Source organism: Acinonyx jubatus, chromosome D3 (genome assembly GCF_027475565.1).
Source record: "Acinonyx jubatus isolate Ajub_Pintada_27869175 chromosome D3, VMU_Ajub_asm_v1.0, whole genome shotgun sequence".
NCBI lineage: Eukaryota > Metazoa > Chordata > Mammalia > Carnivora > Felidae > Acinonyx > Acinonyx jubatus.
In genome coordinates, this window is record NC_069392.1 from 33,907,344 (window position 1) to 33,933,893 (window position 26,550).

At 42.6% G+C, this 26,550-nt stretch overlaps 1 long non-coding RNA gene across 1 annotated transcript; it reads right to left on the reverse strand.

The window, feature by feature from the left end:
- Positions 1–1,333: 1,333 nt before the first annotated feature.
- LOC113602185 (uncharacterized) lies at positions 1,334–23,873 on the reverse strand. Its single transcript, XR_003423542.2, has 3 exons — positions 22,331–23,873; positions 1,953–2,854; positions 1,334–1,706 (listed from the first exon to the last, which is right to left on the reverse strand). It is a non-coding gene; the product is annotated as an uncharacterized LOC113602185 (long non-coding RNA).
- Between the last annotated feature and the right edge of the window lie 2,677 nt (positions 23,874–26,550).

Here is a 26,550-nt window from a genome sequence, read left to right on the forward strand (position 1 = left end):
GAAGATTCCCTGCATGGGGAGGGCCCTCTTCCTGGCTTGCAGATAGCCACCTTCCCGCTGTGTCATCACCTGGCAGAGGGATGGGTGGGGTGGCCCTCTGGTCCCTTCCACTTCTTATAAGGACACTAATCCCATCATGGGAGCTCTACTCTCACTACCCCATCTAAATCTGATCCCTTCCCAAAGCCCCATCTCCTAATACCATCCCTTTGGCAGTTAGAGTTTAAACAAATGAAATCTGGGGGACACTAACATTCAATCCATAACACTGCTGAACTTTTCTTCCAGGGAAACAATCAAGTATTTAGCAGGTGGGCAACTTATGCCCTAGTTTCCTATTCATTTCCCCTTGAGAATATCTGCCTTTTGGAGATCCCGTCACACCATCAGAGAGGTCTGAGGTGGGTGGGGCACGGGATGTGCCAGCCCAGACAGCAAATGGAAGCAACTCCTTCAGCAGAGGAGACACTTCAGGAAGTCAGATCTGGCTGCTCTTTCCCACCCAGTTTTACGCACTCTGCCCTGTGAGCTGGGTTCTCTGGAGCAAACACTCAGCAAACTGCCAGGAGTCAGGGGAGCTGCGTCCCAGCCCTTGATCTGCCCCCATGTGCTTTTAAAAACTTGTTAGCTCGGGGAACCTGGGTGGCTCAGTTAAGCATCATGATCTCTTGGTTCGTGAGTTTGAGCCCCACATCGGGCTCTGTGTTGACCAGAGCCTGGAGCCTACTTCAGATGCTGTGTCTCCCTCTCTCTCCACCCCTCCCCTGCTCACACTCTGTCTTTCTGTCAACAATAAATAAATATTAGGGGCATCTGGGTGGCTCAGTTGGTTAAGCGACCGACTTTGGCTCAGGTCATGATCTAGTGGTTTGTGGGTTTGAGCCCTGAATTGGGCTCTGTGCTGACAGCTCAGAGCCTGGAGCCTGCTTTGGATTCTGTGTCTCCTTTTCCCTCTGCCTGTCCCCCACTTGTGCTCTGTCTCTGTCTCTCAAGAATAAATGTTAAAAAAAATAATAAAAAAAGTTACCTTTTGGACCTGTGCTTCCTCACATGTAGAAGAGTTGGATCCAGCAGTGTCTCCAATGGTAGAGGAGAGTCAACCAACCTAAGGGGCTTTGGGATGAAACCCAAAGAACCATGCTGCTAGCAGGTACATTTCTTTTGGAAGACTTACATTTTTATTTTTATTTGTTTTAATGTTTATTTATTTTTGAGAGAGAGAGAGAGAAACAGAACATGAGCAGGGGAGGGGCAGAGAGAGAGGGAAACAGAATCTGAAGCAGGGTCCAGGCTCTGAGCTGTCAGCACAGAGCCTGATGCGGAGCTTGAACTCACTAGCTGTGAGATCATGACCTGAGCCAAAGTCGGCCGCCTAACCAACTGAGCCACCCAGGCATCTCTACATTTTTATCTTTAAAACACATGAGAGGGGTGCCTGCGTGGCTCAGTCAGTTAAGCGTCCGACTTCGGCTCAGGTCATGATCTTGCCCCGCGTCGGGCTCTGGGCTGATGGCTCAGAGCCTGGAGCCTGCTTCAGATTCTGTGTCCCCCTCTCTCTCTGCCCCTCCCCCGTTCATGCTCTGTCTCTCTCTGTCTCAAAAATAAATAAACATTAAAAAAAATTTTTTTTTAAAAAACACGTGAGAATTTTGCATTCTACTCTATAACATATCTATGTTTATTTAAATATTAATGTCTTGGGGCGCCTGGGTGGCTCATTCAGTTAAGCAGCCGACTTCGGCTCAGGTCATGATCTCACGGTCCGTGAGTTCGAGCCCCACGTCGGGCTCTGCGCTGACAGCTCGGAGCCTGGAGCCTGTTTCAGATTCTGTGTCTCCCTCTCTCTGACCCTCCCCCGTTCATGCTCTGTCTCTCTCTGTCTCAAAAATAAATAAACGTTAAAAATTAAAAAAAATAATAAAAAATAAATAAATATTAATGTCTTAAATCACTTCTCATGAAATAAAGTTAATGTTCCACGTTCTTCCTATGGCTTTGAAGACAAAGAGAGGCTGAAGCCAAGGAATTGGGGCAGCCACTGGAAAGTGAAAAAGGCAAGGAAAGGGGTTCTCCCCTGATAAATGAAAGCTCCCCAGAGCCTCCAGAAGGAACCTGCCCTGTTGATACTTTGATCTTAGCCCAATAAAATTAATTTTGAATTTCTGACCTCCAGGACTCTAGGAACGAATCTATGTTGTTTTAAGCCACTGATTCCATGGTGGTAATTTAAGAACAGCAGTAGAAGACTGTTACCGTTGATATCAAAGCCCATGTTTATTTTGGCAGTTTTCCCCAATGGCAGAAATTCTTGTTTATACATTCATTCCTGTATGCGTTGCTAAGTCAGTGAGAAAAACAACAGCAGCTTTCATTGGGGGTGCACTTATAAAAGCCCATTTTCCTGATTCACAAAGGAGAAGGCACTGCATGGGTACTCATCTGATTCCATTTCACTGGCCCTGTCTGGTTAATGGCCTGGCCTCTTCCATTTTTTCCCTAAAGGAGAATTAATGAGAAAAGAAGTGTCTGCAGAAGATGCATGTCTAGTCAGTAGCTCCAGGTGCCCCGGCATGTCCGAGGACATGCTTGTCAGTTGGCATGAGGGTCTCTGTTGATATGCTTCGCAAAGAGGAGCAACAGATCATGACTGTCTTAGTTGGCTTTGCCACTCAGCACGAGTTAAGGGGGCCACCTCAGTCATTCTCACTGCTGTAATTGTACCGCAGACTGGGCGGCTCTTAGATAACCGACATTAATTCTCACGGTTCTGGAGACTAGAAGTTCAAGAGCAGAGCACCAGTGTGGTCGGGTTTTGGTGATGACCCTCTTGTGGGTTGCAGATGTTAACTTCTCCCTGTGGCAGAAAAAGAGTTCTAAGATCTCTTCTATAAGGGCTCTAATCCCATATTGATGAAGGCTCCATCATCATACCTAATCACCTCCCAAAGGTCCCATCTCCTAACATCAGCACATTGTGGGGGCGGGATCTCAACGTATAAATTTGGTGGGGGGACACAGACATTTCCTGGGGAGGGGGGGCAACCTCTGACTCCAGTGTCGTTCCTGGTTTTTCATTCTAATTCCTCCTGGAATAATTTAACTGATTCATCATATGGAACTTTCATTTTATTTTCATTTATAGTAACAACAATTTCAAGGAAAAGGTGAAATAGAGCAAAATTTTGTAGTGTCCGACTAATTTTAAGTGTACTTTCCAACAAATTGAAATGTTTATTATTTAAAATTTTTCATAATGGGACATATCAAACATATCTAAAAGTAGAAAGAACAGTATAAGGAACCCCCAGGTGCCCATCACCCAGCTCTAATAATTACCAATACATGGCTGGACTTATTCATTTCCCCTGGCCACCAGTGGAGTATTTGAAAGCAAGTTCCAGACACCATATCATCAGTAAATACTTAAGTGATTATTTTAGAGTTTAGTTGATAAAAACAGCACAAAATTCAAAAGATAGAAAGCAAAATTGAGAAGAAGTTAAGTCATGATGCTCCCCTGTCCTCCTCCTCCCGTTAAGCCCTGCTCCCAGACGCTGTGACTATAACTAGTTTTGAACCACAGCTGATGCTTGAATGCAGGGGTTGGGGGCTCTGGCCCCCCATGTAGTCAAAGATCTGCATATAACTTTAGACTCCCCCAAACTTAACTACTAATAGCTTACTGTTGACTGGAAGCCTTACTGAGAACATACAATTAATGCATATTATGTATATGTATTATACACTATATTCTTATGATAAAGTAAGCTAGAGAAGAAAAATGTTATTAAGAAAATCATAAGGAAAATACACTTACAGTCCTATAGGGTATTTATTGAAAAAATCTGGATATTTAAGTGGATCTGTGTACTTCAAATCCATGTTGTTCAAGGGTCAACTGTAGCTCTTTTATTTATGTATTTATTTATTTAAGATTTTATTTGTAAGTAATCTCTACACCCAACGTGGTCCTCAAACTTACAACCCCAAGGTCAAGAGTCACATGCTCCCCAACTAAGCCAGCCAGCCAGGTGCCCCAGTAGCTCTTTTAAATGGAGGCACCACGGGGTGCTTGGGTGGCTCAGTAGGTTGAGCGTCCGACTTTGGCTCAGGTCATGATCTCACGGCCCGTGAGTTCAAGCCCTGCATTGGGCTCTGTGCTGACAGCTCAGAGCCTGGATCCTGCTTTGGATTCTGTGTCTCCCTCACACTCTGCCCACCCCCCCCCCGCCCCCCTACCCCCAGCCGCTCATGCTCTGCCTCTATCTCAAAAATAAATAACATTAAAAAAATAATAATAAATGGAGGCACCACTTAGTCCCACAAAAAGGAGATTTCTCTTAGGAAATTGGCATCTGAATAGACAGACTGAGCTATCACTTAGTATATTTCATTGATGGCTCTTCTGTTAAGACCAGTTACATTGGACTATGTACTGGACACATCATAGATCAATTAATATCTGTGGCTTGATGAATCCTGTAGCTAAAGATGGATGTTATTCAAAACCCAAATTTCCAGCACCCATTTTGCACCACTCTGTCTTGGCCATACACAGAACGTGAGAACCAGCAGGGTGCCTAGCAGTTTAATCGAGCCCTGGGAGATGGGAGAATGAAGCCCAGGGAAGTCAAGCTGGTGGCAGAGAAGTAGAACCTCATTCTCCTGCATCCAGTGCTCTGTCCACTGTGCCCTGAATTCCTCCCCAGCCTGTCCATGTTGGAGTGTATTTGATGTGTTCCCGTTACCATCATCCACAATTAAGAGCAGATGCTGCATTCTTTTAAATTTGCCCTTGGAGAAGGAATCCTTATGGTGTTTGATGGAGCAGCCAGTAGTGGGTTTTACATGCCCAGAGCTGGCCACAGAAAATTCTTCCCGGGATTCAAGACACTCTCAAACAGAACCCATCCAGCAAAACATTGCTAAGGGCCCACAATGGGCTGCTTTCTGCTTACTGCACGCAGGTCGCCTGGAGCTCACAACGCATCTGTGCAACACTGAAGAGTTTCTAAAGTTCCCTGACATCCAGAAGTTCACGTGTTTCTCCTCCTTTAAGGTGAATATCTATAACCCTGTTTTTACATAATAGAAAGTTAAGATTCAGCCATTCTAAGTGACCAGCCCAAGGACGGGTAGTCAGAAAGGGGCAAAGCTAGCACTTAAATGATGGCCTGTGGCCCCCAGCCTGGTTCTCCACCCTCATGCCTGCCTCAGATACAAAATGGAGTAAATGTCTATTTAAGGAGAATATATGAAACGTGACCACTGTTTTGGAAGCCCAGAGGCACAGTATGTGTTTGTCCTGGCACCAATTCTAATTTAGTAGTTTTGGAAAGGACGAGTCCGGCAGGGGGCAAACTGGGAGTGTGGGGAATTATAAGCAGTTTATATTTCTGGAGCATGAAATGGGAGTTGGGCAGCAGTGAGCACGGGAGCCGGGGAGGTGGGCAGGAGCCAGCTCCCGGAGGAGGGCTTTGTATGTCATGAGGAACTTGGATTTTATCCTCTCGTTAACAGATGAGAAGTCACTGAGGACTTTAAAGCAAGGAATAACACGGAAATATTTGCATTTTAAAAGTCATTTGGTGGCCCTGAGGAGGACAAACTGAGGATACCAGGACCAGGGGCAGAAGGATCAGCCGGCAGGCTACACACTGGCTAAATGCAACAGGGCGAGGGGCTGGGAGGGGCAGGAACACAAGGCCCCAAGGTCCGAGCCACAGAGCCCATGGGAAAAGCGAATTTATTCATATCCTCCCATTACAGTGCAGGATGTGACGCTGTTCTGGGGTTGAACTTTCATTGAAGAAAAGCTGAAGACGTAATGAACATACAACAAAATGCACAGGTGTGGAGTGTTCAGCCCGATGAGTTTTGACAGCTGTATAAGCCATGTGACCACAAGGATGTTGGCTGACAGGTAATTGCAGGTGCAGACACTGTGAGAAGCGAGCAACGTTTTTCTTTGTTTTCCTGTCGTACAACTAAGACACACTGTCATGGAATAATACCAGCATTACAGCCTTCCGATTCCTTTCTTTTCCCCAATCTTCTGTCTGAGCTAGGGAAAACAAAGGGAGAAGGGACAGGAACAAACACTGGTTGAGTACACTGCATGCCCGGTGGTGACAGGTATCATGGCATTAACCCTCTCAATGGCAGCCTGATAACCAAACCATGAAACAAGAAGGAGGGTGCCTGGGAAGCGAACTGTCTGTTGTTAGACAAAGCAAACAGAGGTCAAATATAATGGACATTTCTTTTTTTTTTAGAGAGAGAGAGAGTGAGAGAGAGAGCATAAGCGATAGATGGAGAGAGAATTTCAAGGCAGGCTCCATGCTCAGTGTGGAGACCAATGTGGGGCTCGATCCCATGACCCTTAGATGAAATCGGGAGTCGGCCACTCAACCAACTGAGCCACCCAGGCACCACAACAATGGGCATTCCTTAGAAACTCCCCACTCACAGTGTTGACCCATGAGTGCTCCTGGCAAGGACCTCTGAAATAGTGACAGAGCGAGGCCCATCGCATCCCATAAGCACAAGATCAGGGTGGAGGTTGGCCCGGGTCAACAATGGCCAGGGAGAGATGCAACCTCCACGTAGCTCAAGTGAGGAATGCCGCTGGGTCACAGAGGCCTCAAGACACTGCTAGGGCCTCCCCACAGAACCTGAAATGCCAGGGCTCCCCGTGGTAAGGTCCTTAGGTCCAAGGCCATAGTGTGGCTAATGTATATCCTGGCTGCAGCTGACATGGAAAAATGCTTCAGGAGCTGAAGTTTAAAGCCATGGGAGCACGATAGGTCTAGGCATAAGGTGGCTAAATGTTGTTTAAATGGCCCATATTTCCTACTGGACAGCGACATGCAGAAAAATGAACTGGGACCACCTTCTTACACCATACACAAAAATAAACTCAAAATGGATGAAAGACCTAAACGTAAGACAGGAAGCCATCAAAATCCTAGAGGAGAAAGCAGGCAAAAACCTCTTTGATCTTGGCCACAGCAACTTCTTACTCACCGGGGGCCTGCTGGGAAGGCACTAACTACCCAAGCGCTGGGGCCGGAGGGGTTCCAAGGAAAGCAGACCTGGAAAGAGTTTCACTCGACTCCTCAGTGGGTTTCTGTGCAGATACTTTTTTCCAGCAGGATGGCAGCAAGTTGGACTTTGCTTGGTGATGACAGCTATTCAGGGGTTTGGGTACCTTGCAAGGAAATTCTATAAAGTTTCAGTGACATTTAGAAGAATTCTCACAACATATTGTCAAGTTAAAAATATCATTTCATTCTGATCCAGTTTTGTAAGAAAAAGTATATAGGTACTTTTGTGTCGAGAGGAAAAAACCGAGAGAGCATTGTGTTAGGATTTGGGGCTGTGGAGAACAGAGGCTCACCAAGATTTCTCAAAAAAAAAAAGACAGGTTCATCGCAAGGGAACACCTGCACAGAGATACAGAAAAAGCTGGGAACCATTAGGAATGAGGCTTACTCTGGAATCAAGGCAGGTCCAGAGGCCTCAGCAGCAGGAGCAGGAGGTACTGAGGCTTTGCTGTTGTGACAGGCCAGCTTCCTCATACCCCCTTCTGGAACTTCTCTCTCCTTCTCACACCTCCTTCCATTTTCTGTTCCTTCACAATCTCCGCGTGCACAGGACCCATCAGGGCTGCGTAGGTCCTCCTATGTTATTCTATCACACAGCTCCCCATCCCCACCCCCACCACACCCCTCATCCCTGGAGTCACCATTCTCTCAGTAGCTCCTGGTTCTAATACCCAGGAGAGAATAGCTACGGTCCACCATGTTTGTGCCCAACCAACGGAAATTAATCTGCCTTGGGATGCCTGTGTTCCCTGGTCTGGTCCACTTACAAGGACCAAGGTCACACCGGTTACTTTGATTTAGCCCCTCAGTGCCGTGGCCAGTGGGGCAACTTAGGGTGCAATCAGATCACACACACATAAGCCCGACTAAAATGTGAATGATAGGAAAAGATGCAGTTCCGTGCTGGTAACGCGGCACCCTTTGGTGCTCAGTCACCACTCACGGGCTCTGGACCCAGTGGATGCGCCTTCACGCGTCTGGCAGAAGGTTCCGATGACCACATGCTGCTTGCCGCTGTCACGCTCCACGTCCAGTCCGGGCTTGAAGCCCCCAGATGAGAACCCCAAGCCTCGACGGCCAGGCCTATCTGCTTGGTTTTCTCTCTTTTCCAGCAGAAAGATCTGAATTTGAGACTGGTTGAATTATGAGTTGTTTTATTTTTAATCTGTTTTATGAGCCCCTTATTAGCAGGAAAAGCAAGCATTAAACAGAAAAGTGGATGTTTGTTTTTCTTTTTACCTAGGCATGGAAAACGGCAAAGGAACGAGAGAAATGACAAAAAGCCACAGATGTTAGGTGATCCACGTGTGGGAGAGGAAGTGGGCACCCCCATTCCACCCATACAGACTTCCCTGTAGCCACAGGGGACGGCAGAGGCCCTGCTGCTCGAATTTCATCTCCAGAACTGCTGAACACCTGCAGCTCTTGAATTTCATTCAAGATTCCTCCTCAGTAAGAGAATGTGTTCTTTCGAGAGGTCACATCCATTTCTGGAGCCTGGAGCATGAACATGGCTGGCATTCTGCCACTGGCCCCAGGAATCACTTGAGAGACTGTGTTCTGGGCCCTTCTGGAAGGAGCTCTTTGTTCTGAGTTCTGTGCTTGTGTAAAAAGGTCCCTTGGAGGAAATCTGGTATGTCTATTCAGAACAGCTCACAAAAGGGAGAGTTGTAAACACTTGGATAGACAAGGTTTGCTTTAATAAATTAACAATTACCTTAAAATGATTACACTCTCGTGCTTCCTCCTCCCCACCCTGGGGGTTCTGGGTCCTGCCAAATGCACTGAGCTCTTTATAAAACTGGCAACAGCGAGGAAATTCCAAGTCAAGAATGTAATGGAGGCCCCATTATCGGGGCAGGAGGAACAGGGGACATAGAAAAGCCGCGAAAAGGCAGTAGTTCGACAGATTATAAATGAAGCAACAGATGTGAACTACTGGTTAGTATGTTTTATGTAATCACAAATATAGTCTTCCTAAAGATCCTTCTCATGGAATTTTAAAATTAAGGTTTGGAGTTTCTTGCTGGTATTTTTATTGGTTCCGATTAGTTTAAGGGAGTGGAATGCAGCTGTTTAAATGAATGTGATGGGGGCACCTGGGTGGCTCAGTCGGTGGAGCATCCAACTTGGGCTCAGGCCATGATCTCATGGTTCGTGAGTTTGAGCCCCACATAGGGCTCTGTGCTGACAGCTCAGAGCCTGGAGCCTGCTTCGAATTCTGTCTCCCTCTCTCTTGGTCCCTCCCCTGCTTGTGCTCTGTTTCTCTGTCTCAAAAATAAATAAACATTTAAAAAACTTAATAAATGAATGCGACGGACTGAATTCCTCTATAAGGACAAAGAAGTAAATCCCATGATAGTAAAAGGCACAAGCCGTATGACTACCTGTCCTACAATCTTCCTGCTCAAATCTTATATCCTATTTGGAAACTATTAATTAGAATTTGAGAACAAAAATATGTCATTATCCATAGACTAGATCAATAGGTGGAGGTTATCAGTTATAATCAAGACTCCCAATGAGCATTTTGTCATGTTAACATTCTTATTAGAGACTGTGCGTATCTAGTTACTCATAGAAACACATTTTATTTTTTTTTGCTACAAAACAGGATTTTTTTTGAAAAAATATGTTTGTGTCTTTTTAAAATTTAAACTGTATTTAAGGTAATGTATTCTCTTGGCTCACTATTCAAAGGGTATAAAATGAAAGTCTCCTTCCTACCCTGTCCCTCAGCCTCTCATTTCCTTTCCCCGGAGGCAGCCAATGTTTTCATTTTTCTTGTGAATCCTTCCAGATACTTCATTGTTTTTTGTTTTTCTTTTTGTTTTTAATTGTTTAAGTAGGCTCCATGCCCAACATGGATCTTGAACTCATGAGCCTGAGATCAAGAGTCTCATGCTCTACTGGCCTGAGCCAGCCAGGCACCCCCAGACACTTATTTGCATACAAGTAAAGATGCACATAAAATTTTCTGTTTTACACAAACTGTAGAATATTACATATAGTTCTACAACTTGCTTTTTTCTGTTAACAATGTATCTTAGAGAGAATCCACTATTCTTCACGGTTATTCCATTATATGAATGTATCATCACTTACTCAATTACCACTGTTGGACATGTAGGTCCAATATTTTGCATCGTAAACAATGTTTAGTGGATGCCCTTGTGAGCAATGTTTATAGGATATCAACGCCTATCTGCCAAATGTACCCCTCCCCCCAGAGAGATTGTGGAAAACGGCATTCCCCCCAATGACATGTGACTGGTTTCCCACAGCCTCCTCAATGTTAGGTGCTATACGACTCTTTGAACATTGCAAATTTCATAGCTGAAAAATGTGGATCATTGTCAATTTTGCTGGATGAAAATGGTATTTCTATGCTATCATTTTATGTGTGCATATTCTAATTTGCGTTTCTCAAATTTTGAGGGAGGTTAGGAATCTTTAATACTCTTTGGCATTTCGTCTTTTTTCAATAGTCCATTTATATATTTCAACTATATTATTATCAGGTTGTTATTCTTTTTCTTCCTGACATCAAAAAAATTTTTCCAATTTATCATGTCTTTTTCATTGTTTATGAATTTTTATTTTATTTCCCAAATTCAAGTTTGGGCTTTGTAGTAAATGTATCAATTTCTCTTTACTGGCTGTAAAACTTTTAAATTATAATTAAAATGGCCTTTCCTACCCTAAGATTAAAAAAGAATTCCCTTTTTAGGGGTAATTTTGTGGTTTAATTTTTTGTATTTATAGTAATTTTTTAATGTTTATTTATTTATTTATTTATTTAGAGAGAGAGGGCGAGCATGGGAGGGGCAGAAGGAGGGGGACAGAGGATCTGAAGCAGTCTCTGCCCTGAGAGCAGAGAGCCTGATGTGGGGCTAGAACTCACAGACTGTGAGATCATGGCCTGAGCTGAAGTTGGACATTCAACCTACTAAGCCACCCAGATGCCCCACTAAATATACGTTTTATATTGAAAAGTAAATATTCAGACTTCTGTCTCGAGTAATTTAACATCCTGGGAAAAAGTTCTAGATAGAAAATAACAAGAAATGCTGATCCAACATAACCACTTAAAAAAAAAAAGTATAGCTTCACTTGTGAAAAATTAAGGAAAGTCCCTAGATTAGAAAAGAAAAACTTGATGTTAGAGCTAAAAGCCACACTGGCATTGATGTTACCTCTCCCCTGAGAGTATTAGCTGATCTCAAGTAAACAAGAAACTCAAGTTTTAATGAGGCCAGAAGACAAGACAAGGCATAGGGCTGCACAAAGTAGGGATTATAGGTTGGAGGCCCTTTCCTACCTCCCAAGATGCTGGGACTAGTCCAAAAAAGTGAGGACTGGAAAAAATTCTCTCTCTGACAATAAGAGAACAAAGGACAAAAGAAAAACTGTCTGTATTGGTCTGGGATCAAGATGGGGCAAATGTCTCCTTGAGAGTTCATGACCATGAGCATGCCCGTTGCTGCTCCGGAGTTCAAATTCTACTCCCAATTTATGTTTACTCCTATAAATCTAAATTCATCTCAAGGATTTCTGGGCTGGTAGCACCCTGGAGCAGCTGCAGAAGAGAAAAAAAATCTTCCCAGAAAGTATATATCCACAACCCAGCTCTCCTAGGAATGGCACAAAGCCTTTTTGAGCACAAGTTTACCCCCCAAAAGTACAAAATGCATGCAGAAAGAGGCCACCATGAGTGAAACAGACATAAAAAGTTTAACCACTAGAATCAAAAACATCTGGCAAAATCTCTACCTGCAACAACTATCTACAGGTACCATTACTGTCTGATTAATTGTCTACTTCCTTTGACCGTCCAACCCATAAACAAATACTCTACAGGCTGAGAGACCCTCCAAATAAAATTGTCCCACCACTAAAAACACTCAGAAACTCCCACAGCTTCCTGTCAATAACTGTCTGTACTCTATAGCCAGTCTAGACATTGATTCTACCAATAGGTGCTTTATTTCCCAATACCAACAAGTATGCATTTTAAAAGCTTGATAATGAATACCTCAATTTATTCTCTTAAGAATAAAAAATTCCTCAACAAAGTAGGTTTAGAGGGAACATACCTCAACATAATGAAGGCCTTAAATGAAAAGCCCATAGCCAACAACATAGTCAATGGGGAAAAACTGAGAACTTTTCCCCTAAGGCAGAAACAAAAGAGGAATGTCCACTCTCACCACTTATTTAACATAGTACTGGACATCCTATCCACACTAATCAGACAAGAAAAAGGAATAAAAGGCATCCAAATTGGTACGGAAGAAGCAAAACTCTCACTATTTGCAGATGACATGATATTATATATAGAAAACCCAAAAGATTCCACCAAAAAAAATTGCTAAAACTAATAAATGAATTCAGTAAGGGTGCAGAATACAAAATCAGTGTAGAGAAATCTGTTGCAGAAAGAGAAATTAAGACAACAATCCCATTTACAATTGCACCAAAAAGAATAAAATACCTAGAAATAAACTTAACTAGGTTTAGTTCACCAAGAGGTGGAAGACCTATACTATGAAAGTGATAAAACATTGATGAAAGAAATTGAAGACAATAAAAACAAATAGAAAGACATTCCATGTTCATGAATTGGAAGAACAAATATTGTTAAAATATCTATACTGCTCAGTGGGGAAGATAGCAGCAGAGTAGGAGGGCCCTAGGCTCACCTCATTACACAAATACAACTAGAGAACTATCAAATCATCGTAAGTGCCCCAGAAGCTGACCTGAAGATGGCAGAACAAACTCCACAACTAAAGGTAAAGAAGAGGCCACATGGAAGAAGGTAGGAAGTGCAGAGATGCAGTTTGGGAGAGAAACAGATCATGGTTGCCGTGGTGGAGAGGAAGCCATGGTCACGGAGAAGGGTAAGAGACAGACTAACACACAGGGGAGCACACAGAGAAAATGAATTCCCAATAGCATTTGGCTTGGAAAGCGAGTGGGGCTTAAAGCCTGGAGTTTTAAAGGTCAGCAAAAGCATGACTATGATAGAAGCCGGAGGCAGGCAAACACCTGCAGACATACAGCATGGAAACAGCATTCTGAAGAGCACCTGGGGCACACAGTGAGGAAGTTATTTGCTCATCTCAGAGCATGTCCCAGAGAGGCAATGCTCCCAGAGAGATACCTCTGGGGACAAAGGAACTGGCAGGTACCATGTGCCTCCCCCACCCATCAACAAAAGCATAAGGCCACCTGCAGGAACCAGCACCAAGCCCTGCCTCCATGCTCCAGTGGAACCACCTCTCCCAGTCAGGTTTGCCTTGGTCCCAGTGCAGTCAACCCCAAAAGATGAGCCCAAACCCTCTTAACACCACATCTACTGATGTGAGCGTTTTGCAGAGCCTCAGTTCTGGTGGCAGTGGGCACAGGTCTCATTTCACAAACAGACCAGAGCACACCTGGTTAAAACACCCCACATTCAGACCAGGGACAAAATACTGTTCACAACAGGCAAAAGAGAGCCTCTGCAGACGGCTGGCCTAAAGGATAAAGTGGCCAGGACAAAACAGCCAAGCATACACAGCACACCTTGGGTACCAGGCCCTGGGGAACAGGGGACATGACATGGCAGGACACTACAGGACCTCCTCTTCATAAGGCCATTACCCTCAATAACAGGAGATGTAGCTGACTTTGCTAACACACAGAAACGGGCACAGAGACTTAGACAAAACGACAAGATGAGAAATTTATCCCAAATGAAAGAACAGGACAAGACCATAGCCAGAGATCTAAGTGAAACAGATATAAGTAACATGCCTGATAGAGAATTTAAAGGAATGATCATAATGATACTCACTGGACTGGAGAAAAGAGGGAAGACATGAGTGAGACCCTTGATACAGAGATAAGGAATAACATAGCAGAGATAAAAGGCTTAATGAATGAAATGAGAAACATGCCTGATACTTGCAAATGAAATATCCAACAAAGATTTAGTATCCAAAATATATAAAAACTTATATAGTATCAAAAAACAAATAATGCAATTAAAAAATAGAAGAAACAAACAGACGTTTCTCTAAAGGCAACCAGCTGGCCTACAAACACATGGGAAAGATGCTCAACATCACTTATCATCAGTGAAATGCAAATCAAAAACTACGGTGAGACATCACCTCATACCTGTCAAAATGGCCAAAATAAAAAACTCAAGAAACAACAGGTGCTGGCAAAGATGTGGAGAAAAAAGGAATGCTCATGCACTGTTTGTGGAAATGCAAACTGGTGCAGCCACTGTGGAAGACAGAATAGAGGTTCCTCAAAAACTGGACCCTATGATCTAGTAATTCATACTATAGGGTATTTACCCTAAGAATACAAAAACACTAATTGAAAGGGATACATGCACCTGTGGTTTATTGCAGCATTATTTACAATAGCCAAATTATGGAAGCAGCCCACATGTCCATTGATAGATGAATGGATACAGATGTGGTACACACACACACACACACACACACACACACACAGAGAAATATTATTTGACCATTAAAAAAAATGAAATCTTGGCATTTGCAACAACATGGATGGATCTAGAGGGTACAATGCTGAGCAAAATAAGGCAATCAGAGAAAAACAAATACCATATGAGTTCATCGTGTGGAATTTAAGAAACAAAACAAATGAACAAAGGGAAAAAATAAGGAGGCAAACCAAAAAACAGACTCTTAACTATAGAAAGCAAACTGATAGTTACCAGAGGGTGACTAAGTAGGTAAAGGGGATTAAAAGTACACTTATTATGATGAGCACTGAGTAATGTATAAAATTGTTGAATTACTATACTATACACCTGAAACATAGAACACTATGTTAAGTACACTGGAATTAAAATAAAAACTAAAATAAATTCCACTAGCAGTATTTGGAAGAAAATCTCAGCAATAATTCAGGGGGAAAGGCTACTTAAACAGGATGCAAATCCAAAATAGTTAAGAAAATACAGAGCCTGGGGCACCTGGGTGGCTCAGTCAGTTGAACGACCAACTTTGGCTCAGGTCATCATCTCGTTGTTTGTGAGTTCAAGCCCCACATTGGGTTTACTGCTGTCAGCCTGTCAGTTCAGAGCCTACTTCTGATCCTCTGTCCCCCCCCTTCTGCTCCTCCCCCACTTGCACTTGCCCCAAAATAAATAATTATTAAAAAAGAAAGAAAATACAGAGCATGATCTTGGACTTTTGTCCCAAGGCAATGAGTACATGATTAGACCCATGTCAAATGGAAGCAATATTCAATACAGTTGCTCGTACGCTATCCTGAGGACCTAAAACTAAGTAACCTGTTTTTCTGTGTTCCTTGTATTAGATCTGATAACGTTCTTAAACCTTTTGACTGTTCAGTTTTAATGCCTACTATATATCTGGATAAAGGAAATAAAAATTATAACAAATAATTACTGCATTATCTCTTTATATATTATGGATAAGCTTAAAATAATAGATAGTACAACATGTAGCAACTGAAGAAAAGGTCATTGTTTATGGGTGTTTAAAATGTCCTTTATTAGAACTCAAAATATATGTTTTTATCCTCAGAAAATATATCACATACTTGAGATTCAAATTAGCCTTCACAGAAGTTCTTTTCATACTTTAGCTAAAGGAGTACTTCTTGATTGATTTGCTGGATTACACTAGTAAGAATTTCTAACATGTCAGGCAAGGGAAAAAACCTGCCAAGCCTTAAATTTTAAAAATTGCAGGTTGCTTGCTTTTTGTTTTTTGTTTTCTTGTTCAGTCATGACTTTATTTATTCAATAACCATACATTGATAACCCAGTATCAGAGGGACTATACTGCTTACTGGGTATATTATGGTGAACAAGGTACATGTGTAACTTCAAGGAGCCAGCAATTACAACAGAGTATAAAGGCCATGAAGGAATGAAGAGAGAATTTTGAAGGAGTTGCAGTGAGGAAGCCTAAGCCAGCTTCAGAGACGATGAAGGCTTCCCAGAGGACTTGAGGCAAACAGGGACAATTGTGACGAAGGACAATTCAGAATGCACCAGTTGTGCTGAGGGAGGAGAGTTAGGGAGTAAATTCCTGAAAGGATCAGCAGAATGCAGCAAAATATGGAGTTGAGAAAGAGCTTGGAGCACTCTGGAAACCTCATGTCTATCTGTCTGTCTGTCTTCCTTCCTTCCTTCTTTCCTCCTTTCCTCCCTTTTTCTATTTTCTTTTCTTTCTTTCTCTCTTTTTCTCTTTCCTTCCTTCCATCCTTTATTTTTAATTATTTTTTAACGCTTATTTATTTTTGAGAGACAAAGAGAGACAGAGCATGAGCAGGGGAGAGGTAGAGAGAGAGAAGGAGACACAGAATCCAAAGCAGGCTCCAGGCTCTGAGCTGTCAGCACAGAGCCCGACACGGGACTTGAACCCATGAGCTGAGATCACGACCTGAGCCGAAGTTGGACGCTCAGCTGACTGAGCCACCCAGGTGCCTCACATCCTTTATTTTTTAAATAGTTATTTAAAATGGGATTTCTAAGTCTAAAGTCTGCCTTGTACAGAAGTGGCTTTTCTCAAGAGAACAACTTAATAAAGCTGACACATTTCCTAAAGTTAACTTGATGGAGATCTTTAGTTTTTTTTTTTTAGTGGTTTTATTTATTCTTGAGAGAGAGAGAGAGAGACAGAGCATGAGCATGAGCAGGGAGGGGCAGAGCAAGAGAGGGACACAGAATCCGAAGCAGGCTCCAGGCATTGAGCTGTCAGCACAGAGCCTGACATGGGGCTCAAAATCATGAGTCGTGAGATCATGACCTGAGCCGAAGTTGGACACTCAAACAAATGTGTCACCCAGGTGCCCTGAGACCTTTAGCTCTTATGTATACTTTACCCAAAGCCCCTTTCCCGGGTAATCTCTGTATTTCTTTGGAGACCCACTACTCCCCCACTCTGTCCATGTGATCTGGGAGGGCTCCCTTGGACCCGGGAGTGCTACCTGGGACCTCTTCTGGAGCTATCTACACAGTGAGGAGCAATTTCTGCTGACACTGCTAGCTGGTACTCAGCCAGCTCCTGGGGCAGCTCCCTCGGGGTGTGCCAGCCCAGCACAGAGCAGCAGACAAGACAGACTGTTTCCTGTATTCAGCCACTCCTGAAGCCACGATGTGCCTGAGCTTTTGGGATATGTGAACCTCCCAACATCCCCCCATCTTGGGCTGATTTGAATTGTTTTTTTGCTACTTGCAACCTAACCTGCCCCTATAGAAACACTAAAAGGAGTCCTTTAGGCTGAAATGAAAGGACACTAGACAGTAACTTGAATCCACATGAAGAAATAAAGAACACTGGTAAAGGTAACTAAAAAGGTAAATATGTATTTTAAAAAGCACAAGTATATTTTTTTGTTTATAAGTCTTTCCCCCCCCAATCTGATTTAAAGACACCTGCATAAAGGAATAATTATAAATCTGTATTGATGGGCATACAAAATATAAAGATATAATTTGTATGATAATATCAAAAAAGAGGGATGTGATATTGTGATTTTTTGGTCTTAAAAACCTTGGAATTTCCTAAGTGATAAGAGCCATAAAGGTGGCTTTTCTAATTCATAACCAGCTCCTTTCAACCACAGGTGACTTTATGTTAATACCATGACTTTACTTGCCCACCCTCCCACCCCTCCAGCCCTATCAGCTGAATTGACTGAACTCAGTGGTCACCAATGGTCAGTGATCCACTCAATCTTGCTTATATAATAAAGGCTCCATAAAGCCTCCAAAGGACTTGATTCAGAGAGTTTCTGGGCTGGTGAGTAAGAATGGATCCACGTGTGGCCAGGGGTGGTAGGAAGGGGGTGCTTTCCAGACTCCACGGGGATAGAAGCTCTTGTGCTTGGGATCCTTTTGGACTTCACCTGATGTATAGCTTCATCTAGCTGTTCACTCCTAACCTTTAACTTTTGTAATAAACCAGGAATTTAGTAAGTAAACTGTTTTTTTTTTCTCCTGAGTTCTGTGAGCTGCTCTCGATAATTAGTCAAATCTGAGGAGAGTGTAGAAATCCCTGATTTATAGCCAGTCAGAGGCACGAGTGACAGCCTGAACTTGAAGTGGGAGGCAGTCCTGCATGACTGAGCCCTCAACCTGTGTGGGATCTAACGCTATCTCTGCAGAGAGTGTCAGAATTGAGTTGAATTGTACAATACGTAGTTGGGGTCCACCACAGAGTTGGAAAATTGCTTGATGTGTGGGAAAACCCTCCTACATCTCAAGTCAGAAATGAAGCACTGAGAGTAGAATTCAGTAATGAGTAAAGGAATCAAGCGTTTTCTTTACAAGGGCAAGAAAAGCAGGGGAAGATATGGAGTTACACAAACAAAGTTCTTGTACACTATTGAAATTAAATTGACACTAATCTGAAGTAGATAAAGTACAAAGATTTTAATTGTAATTCCCAGTGCAACCATTAAGAAAATAATTCAGAAGAATATATAGTGAAAGAAATTACAAAAGAATTAAAATACAGACTAGAAAATACATAGTTAATGCCAAAAAGTTTTAAAGGGCAGTAATGAAGGAAACATAGGAAGAAAAAAAGACATAAGACATATAAAAAAGAAACTGTAAAATGGCAGACATACATCTTTCCTTATCAGTAATTACATTAAACATAAATAGATTAAAAATTCTGGTTAAAAGGTAGAGTTTTGTAGTATGGATTTAAAAAAAAAAATGCTCCAACCATATGGTGTCTACAAGAGACAGACTTTATTTAAGTTTATTTATTTATTTTGAGAGATAGAGAGAAAAACATAATCCCAAGCAGGCTCTGTGCTGTCAGCGCTGTGCCCAGCACAGGACTTGATCCCACAGACTGAGAGATCATGACCTGAGCAGAAACCGAGAGTTGGACACTCAACCAACTGAGCCACCAAGGCACCCCAAGAGACACACTTTAGATTCCAAGATGCAAATAGGTTGAAAGTAAAATGATGGAGAAAGATATCATGCAAACAGCAACCAAAACAAATCTGAAGTGGGTATACTAAATTCAGATAAAATAATCCTTTAAAAAACTGCTACTAGATGCTTTCAACAATGGCCAAATCACAGAAAGAGCCCAAATGTCCATCAAATGATGAATGGAGAAGATGTGGTTCATATGTGCAATGGAATACTACTAGGCAATGAGAAAGATTGAAATCCTTCCATTTGCAACAACGTGGATGGAACTGGAGGGTATTATGCTAAGTGAAATAAGTCAGTCACAGAAAGACAGATATCATGTTTTCACTCATATGTGGAACTTGAGAAACTTAACAGAAGACCATGAGGGAAGGGAAGGGAAAAAAATAGTTTCAAACAGAGAGGGAGGCAAATCCATAAGAGACTCTTAAATACAGAGAACAAACTGAGGGTTGATGTGGCAGGCAGGGGAGAGGGGAAAATGGGTGATGGGCATTGAGGAGGGCACTTGTTGGGATGAGCACTGGGTGTTGTACGTAAGCGATGAATCACGGGAATCTACCCCTGAAACCAAGAGCACACTGTATACACTGTATGTTAGCCAACTTGACAATAAATTATATTTAGAAAAAAGAAAAGAAAAAAGTAGTAAAGTGGTTGTTCCATTTTCATATGACCTACATAGTTTCTAATAAAAAGTCAGGAACTTTTCAAGCCAAAAAAAAAAAAAATTGCTACTAGAGACAAAGAAGGACATTTTATAATGATAAAGGAGTCAATCTATCAAGAAGACATAACAATTATATACATATATGCATCTGAAACTATAGCCCCAAAATACATTAAGCCAAAACTGACAGAACTGAAAGGAGAGATAGACAATACAACAATAGTTGGAGACTTCAGTACCTAATTTTCAATAAGTCTAGAACAATTAGAAAGAAGATCAATAAGATAATAAGTGAGAGAATTAAAATGGTACAATGTTTGATTTATTTTTGAGAGAGAGACAGAGAGACAGAGCGCAAGCAGGGTAGAGGCAGAGAGGGAGACACAGAATATGAAGCAGGCTCCGGGCTCTGAGCTGTCAGCACAAAGCCCAATGTGGGGCTTGAACTCATGGACCTTGAGATCATGACCTGAGCCAAAGTCAGACGCTTAACTGACTAAGCCACCCAGACACCCGTAAATGTTTATTTATTTTTAAAATAGAGTGAGTGTGCATAAGCAAGGGAGTGTCAGAGAGAGAGGGAGGAGAGAATCCCAAGCAGGCTCCAAGCTGTCAGCACAGAGCCCAACGCAGGGTTCGAACCCACAAACTGTGAGATCATGACCTGAGCTGAAGTTGGAAGCTTAACCAACTAAGCTACCCAGGTGCCCCGAAGACATGCTTTTTAAGGGCACCTTTGGCTAAATCTTGGTTCAAGTCTTGTCCTCTAATCTGGCCTCTGTCAGCTATCAGGTTCTCTGGCATCCATTTTTACTGAGGTCATAGGAAACCTCAGTTAGCTGTCTTGTTTAATGGGGAACCTGTTTTTTAACTTTGGAATGCTTTCGTGGACCTAGGATACAAGAATCAAAACCATATTATCAGTGTTTTTGTCTTAAGAATTGGCATATTTAATTGCATGCTGAAGAGGATTTCACTTATTAGATAGAGCACAGTCTCATAAATCCAAAGTGTGTAATTGAGAAATTGAAGTAGGCTTAATTTTAAGTTGAAAATTAAGTTAATTAAATTTAAGTTGAAATCTTCCTAAATTTGTGTGTAGAATTGGAACTTTCAACAGGTTCCACTTATTATAAATTTAAGTACTCAGCAAACACTGAAGGACAACCTTGAAAACTAGATTGTTAAATATATACCTACATGTTAAACTGTTAGAAATAATATTTGCTGTGTTTTTATTTAAAAAAAAATTTTTTTTAACGTTTTATTTATTTTTGAGACAGAGAGAGACAGAGCATGAACGGGGGAGGGGCAGAGAGAGGGGGAGACACAGAATGGAAGCAGGCTCCAGGCTCTGAGCCATCAGCCCAGAGCCCGACGCGGGGCTCGAACTCACGGACCGCCAGATCGTGACCTGAGCTGAAGTCGGACGCTCAACCGACTGAGCCACCCAGGCGCCCCTTTGCTGTGTTTTTAAACTTTTGGAAGAACTGGGTTTTTTTTATGTTTATTATTATTATTATTATTATTATCATTATTAGTTTTTTGAGAGAGGGAGAGAGACAGCATGAGCAGGGGAGAGGCAGAGAGACAGGGGGACAGAGGATTCCATGCTGGCTCTGTGCTGACAGCAGAGAGCCTGATACAGGGCTTGAGCCCACAAATCGCGAGATCATGACCTGAGCTGAAGTCAGACGCTTAACCAACTGAGCCACCCAGGCACCCCAGAGGTAGTTTTTTTAATTTTGTAAATCAAATAAATTAACCATTAATTTTTAAAACGCATATTAATTTCTGATTAGGCCTTTCTGCAGCAAAAGTTGCCCTCAAGGATACTGGAAACTTTGTGTCAACAACATGCATGACCTTCTTGCTAGGTTGCTAGAGAAGTCCCCTAGTCTCCAAGTCTCCTAGACTACCAGCAGTCTAGAAAGACCCTAAGCCACCCAGCAAAGATGCATTTGCAACACCTACACATGACCCAATGAAAACCTGGACACTGGCTGGCAAAGTGGCAATTCACAGTACCTGGTTACTTCCTGACTAGGGTTGGGATGCTGCTGAAGAATTCCCTGAGGTTCAAGGCTAAGCTGAGCCCTTCCTTGGTTGGCCAGTGAAAGGGGTGAGGGGTAGGCACAAAGGGAAAAAGTGTCCACCCTGATAAAACATCCTTTACAAGGGGCCTGAAAGCAGTTCAGTAGGATCATGAAATTGATGAAGGACAGAAGCAGGACAATGTTTACCCTTAGCCAAGAAGGCTGGCCTAAAGCCTGCATAGTTTCAATAAACATCGAATATGTGCTGCTTGCTACATTCTTTAAGGGTCTCACAACTGCCCCTATATGTAACCTATAGTTAATATTGAATTGAATGACAAGCACCAGAGGAATCTTGCAGAAGTAGTTTTACAAGCAGAAATTCAAAGAAATGTAAAGAGGCTTCTGTAATCTGACACTTCCTGCCTGCCCCCTTCCCTTTGATCACTAAGTATGAAACCACCCACCAGCCTCACACAGCAAAACGTGCAATTCTTTCTGCCCACGAGTTCTGACCTTGTGCTACTTAAAATAAACTTACTAAGATGCATCTTACCATCTCAAGAATTCTTTCTTGATGGTTGTGTTCAATGACTTCACATCGTTTTTGGTGGCCTGTACCGGGATAGCAACAAAATGAATCCAAGAGCTTCAGTGCAGCTTGGGAGTCTCCTTTACTACACCCCCTCTGCCACTCCCCCCAACCCCCTTTTTTGTTTCTTACCTGTTCTTTTTCGGAGAGGTCCTGAATAGTCCAACCCTTCAGAATGTGCCATGTCTGAGTGCTCAGGAGAGAAGCTCTTGCCTGTGGCTACACTAGAGAAAGGGACAAACTCCTGCCACCTGGCTGGACACTAGTACCTTGGCCATAATGGCATTGGGCTCAGAAATCAAGCTTTCCCTCTTTTATCTGTTCTTTGAATCCTTATATTCCTATCACTGGACAGCCATACAGGTCATTAGGATGGCTGTGAATTTTAAGAGTTCTGTGTAAGATTCCCTCCTAAATAATCTGGTGTCATCCCTCAATGAGTATAAAATTCAAGATACATCTGACCGCATGCTTGTGGGAAGGGAGTGGTCAGAGCTATTACCTAGTTGGGGCATTCACCCAATGGGAGACTACTCTCTTGGGATTGGATCATGGATAAAGCTCATGAAAAAGTCACCTGGATTAAATAGGAGTTCTATACTTTCATTTTTTCATGTCTCTCATTTGTTCCTACCTGTGGTCTATTTGGCATTCTCAGTCCTGCTCTCAGATTCGAGGTACTTCTAGCTTAGTCATAGGATGTTTAATACAGTATAAATAGTTGCCCCTTCTCAACGAAGGCCAGGATCCCATCCATTAATACTACATCTACAGGCTAGGCTTACAACAGCTATTGTTATTGGTCATCAAATATATCAACTCCCTCAAAATTGAAAGAGGCAGCCTCAATCTTTGCAGCATTTCAGTCCATCTACCAGCACCTACTGTAGCCTAGGATGCAGTGGGGGAAGTAAAGGGAGGTCAACATCCCTTCTCAAGTAGTACAAGGGTGTCAGAAGAATCAGGAAGAAGGTCGACTCCTGCCACTCAGCACCCCAGGAACCTACGGCAAAATTCCTGATGGGATGCCACTTGGAAGCCAAGGGGAATTTTGGTAATGGACTCATAGTTAGTTAATACACTGTCCTCATTTTGTAGGATTTACCTATGGGATAGACTTCCTCAATCCCAAATGATTTCCTCTTGGGCTGTCTCCTAACATATTAGAATCAATTTGGATTTAAAGAAAAAGTGCAAATGGGGCACCTAGGTGGCTCAGTCAGTTGAGCACCCGACTCTTGGTTTCGGCTCAGGTCACAATTTCAGAGTTTTGTGGGTTCGAGCCCCACATTGGGGTCTGCGCTGGCAGTGAGGAGTCTGCTTGGGATTCTTTCCCTTTGCCCCTCCTCAACTTGCACTGTGTCTCTCTCAAAATAAATAAACTTAGAAAAGAAAAGAAGAAAAGAAAAGAAAAGAAAAGAAAAGAAAAGAAAAGAAAAGAAAAGAAAAGAAAAGAAGAAAAGAAAAGGAAGGGAGGGAGTGCTAAACCATATTTCCCACTCCAAATAATAAACATTACGCCCCCTAGTTAACAACTGTCAATTAAAGATAGACATCCAACCCCCAGGGTGTGCAGCTCTTGAGCTTCTCCGCTCTCAGATCTTGAGAGTGTACTTTTCACTTTAATAAATTGTCCCACTTCTGTTACTCATCTGCTATGCTGTTTATCTACCCTTGAATTCCTTCTTATGACAAGATCAAGAACCTTTGGCAACTCCTTTGGGTCAAGCTGGGTCAAGGTTCCAGCGCCCGGGGTGTCTCCAGTTCACCTGGCAACATCTTTTTGGTGACCATGAAGGGACAAGGTAACAGGCTGAACAACCCTTAGGTTGAGTCTCCAACTCTCACCTTCCTTGTGCTGGAGAGTTGCTTAGTCACTGTTCTCCTCTGTTTGCTCCCTCTTTCTGATCTACTTGAGAAAAGACCTAAAAAGGAAACAAAAACCACTGGTTTGCCAGATTAAATGCAATCTCAGTGCAAGGGAGACCTCCTGTCTCCCAAGAAAACTTATGTTGATTGAAAGGAAAGATGGGCAGGGGTTCCCACTCCAGGAGGCGCACTAGGCTGAAGAGGTCGGCAGGTTGGGGATGCCCTTCTGCACCAGGGATGATAGTTTGGTGGTTTCTGGGAGATGTCCTTGAGGCCAAGACTATCCAAGGCAATGCTCTTGAGGTTCAGCAGGGATGCCTCTAGTCCAGGTGACTGTCACTGTCTTTCCTCTAAATTCTCAATTCCATCCAACACTCCCTTGAGACATATCTTGAGAAACTGGAACCAGTTTAACCCCGATACCTCATATGCTTTCTTCCTAAGTCTGTTCCTTTTGTAGCACTATTGGCCTCAATATAAACTAGAGGATGGAGAAGTCTGACCAGAAAAATGGACTGAAACCCAATATGGTCAGGCTTTTATGACCCTGTACCAAGACACTTATCTGTCCATTCTCCTTTAGGTGACCTGAGAACACCCATCTCCTCCCTGTCTACTCCTCAATCACCATCAGCTCAGCTATCTCAGGCTCATCTACTTCTGTTAATCCATCACATCACCTATGTTCTGTCATGTTCTCTGGTGGCCCCCACCCCATCTCTCTTATAAACATGTTGGTGCCAAGATCTTGCACACACCTCTCTTTTCCCTGACTCACTCATCTCCTCTTTGCTTCTTCTTTTGTGTGTCAGGTCTGAAATATATCTTGAGGGGACCAGATGAATGCTGCCTGACTCTTCTTGTATGTGGGGGCTTCTCCCTCATTCATTTCCGGGTTAATGGCCATGATGTTGGAAGTCGGTGGCTAGTCTACTTTGGGATGCCAAAACTCCTTTTGTTTCAGAGAGGTTCCCTATCTTCCCCAGCCCGACATGGACTGCCTATTTTCACTTTTTGTTGGTGGCAAGAAAATGTGCATCTGTTCATCTGCCCAGGGCTGATGAGCTTTAGGATGAAAAGTCCTCTTTCTTCTGTCCCCTCCAGCCTTGCTGGTGGCACCTTACATCTTCTGCTTCCACCTCCTCTTCCTCCTGTTTCTGGGTATGGCTTACATAACCATGTCCTGTACCATCCTCAGCGCCTCTGGAGCCATTGGCTCCTGCCCCTCTTATCCTCACTGTCAAGGAGTGAAGAGCCCCAAGCTGTGGGGCCACCTCCTTTGGAGGTTCAAACTGAAGCACCTCCCAAATCAGCATGAAGGAGCCCAAGGGTTCCCTTGGACTGAAACCAACCCTTCAGATTTCCCCTCAGTTGCCTCAAGTAAAATTGACAGTGGGGGGACAAATGGATTGACTTTTAGTGGGTACAAATGCAACATATTCTGTATTAAAGCTAATTTAAGTTTGTTAGTTTAAGATAGATATGTCTTTAGAGTTACTTTTTACCAAGGTTTACTAAGGGCTAAATAAGCTTTTGTTATCTTTGTTGCCATTTGTCAGAAGATGGCTTCAAATGATGTTTAATTTTGTCTCGTGAGTTTTCTGGGGTAATTGTTAGGAATGAGTAGGTTGAATAAAAAGGTTTGTAAGTAGAACTTTTAAATAGCCTCCAGAAGTTTTGGTAACCTGAAACTTAGAAGTTTTGCGAAGTCAAATGATAAACTGGATTGAATTCATTGGATATCTAAGTCTTCCAAACAAGATAAAGATTACTGACATAGGTTTTTGCCTTCAGCTTCTTATTGCAGAGAAACTGAGGGTAGTTGAGTCTGTTGGTAAACATGATTTTATGCTTTATTGAATGGTTGTACTATGGGAAAGCATGTTTTTAGAAATTTATGAAATGTATTCATAAATTTGCCAATCTAAAGAATTCTGGTATAACAGACAGTTTACAATTAATTTTCAGTGGCAACTAGTTTCCTTAAGTTAAAGTTCTCCTAAATGTAATTAAGACGATGAAATGCTAAGGAATGCAACCCCGTATGGAGGAAAACAGGAAATGTACAAGGAAGGTATAAGAAATGAGAATACATTTTGTTGAGGGAAACGTGTTCGATTTGTGTCCTAAAATCAGACGGGTTATTCAGAGAGAAAAGGCTTAGGGCAAAATCTGAATGAAAAAGAAAGTTGTAGAAGATTTGTGAAGGGAAATCGTTGGAAAATAATTTTATATGTGGTCAGGACTAAAACTGAGATAAATGGATTTTAAAGATACACTGGTATAAGATGGAAATTTTGATTTTCTCTCTGTTA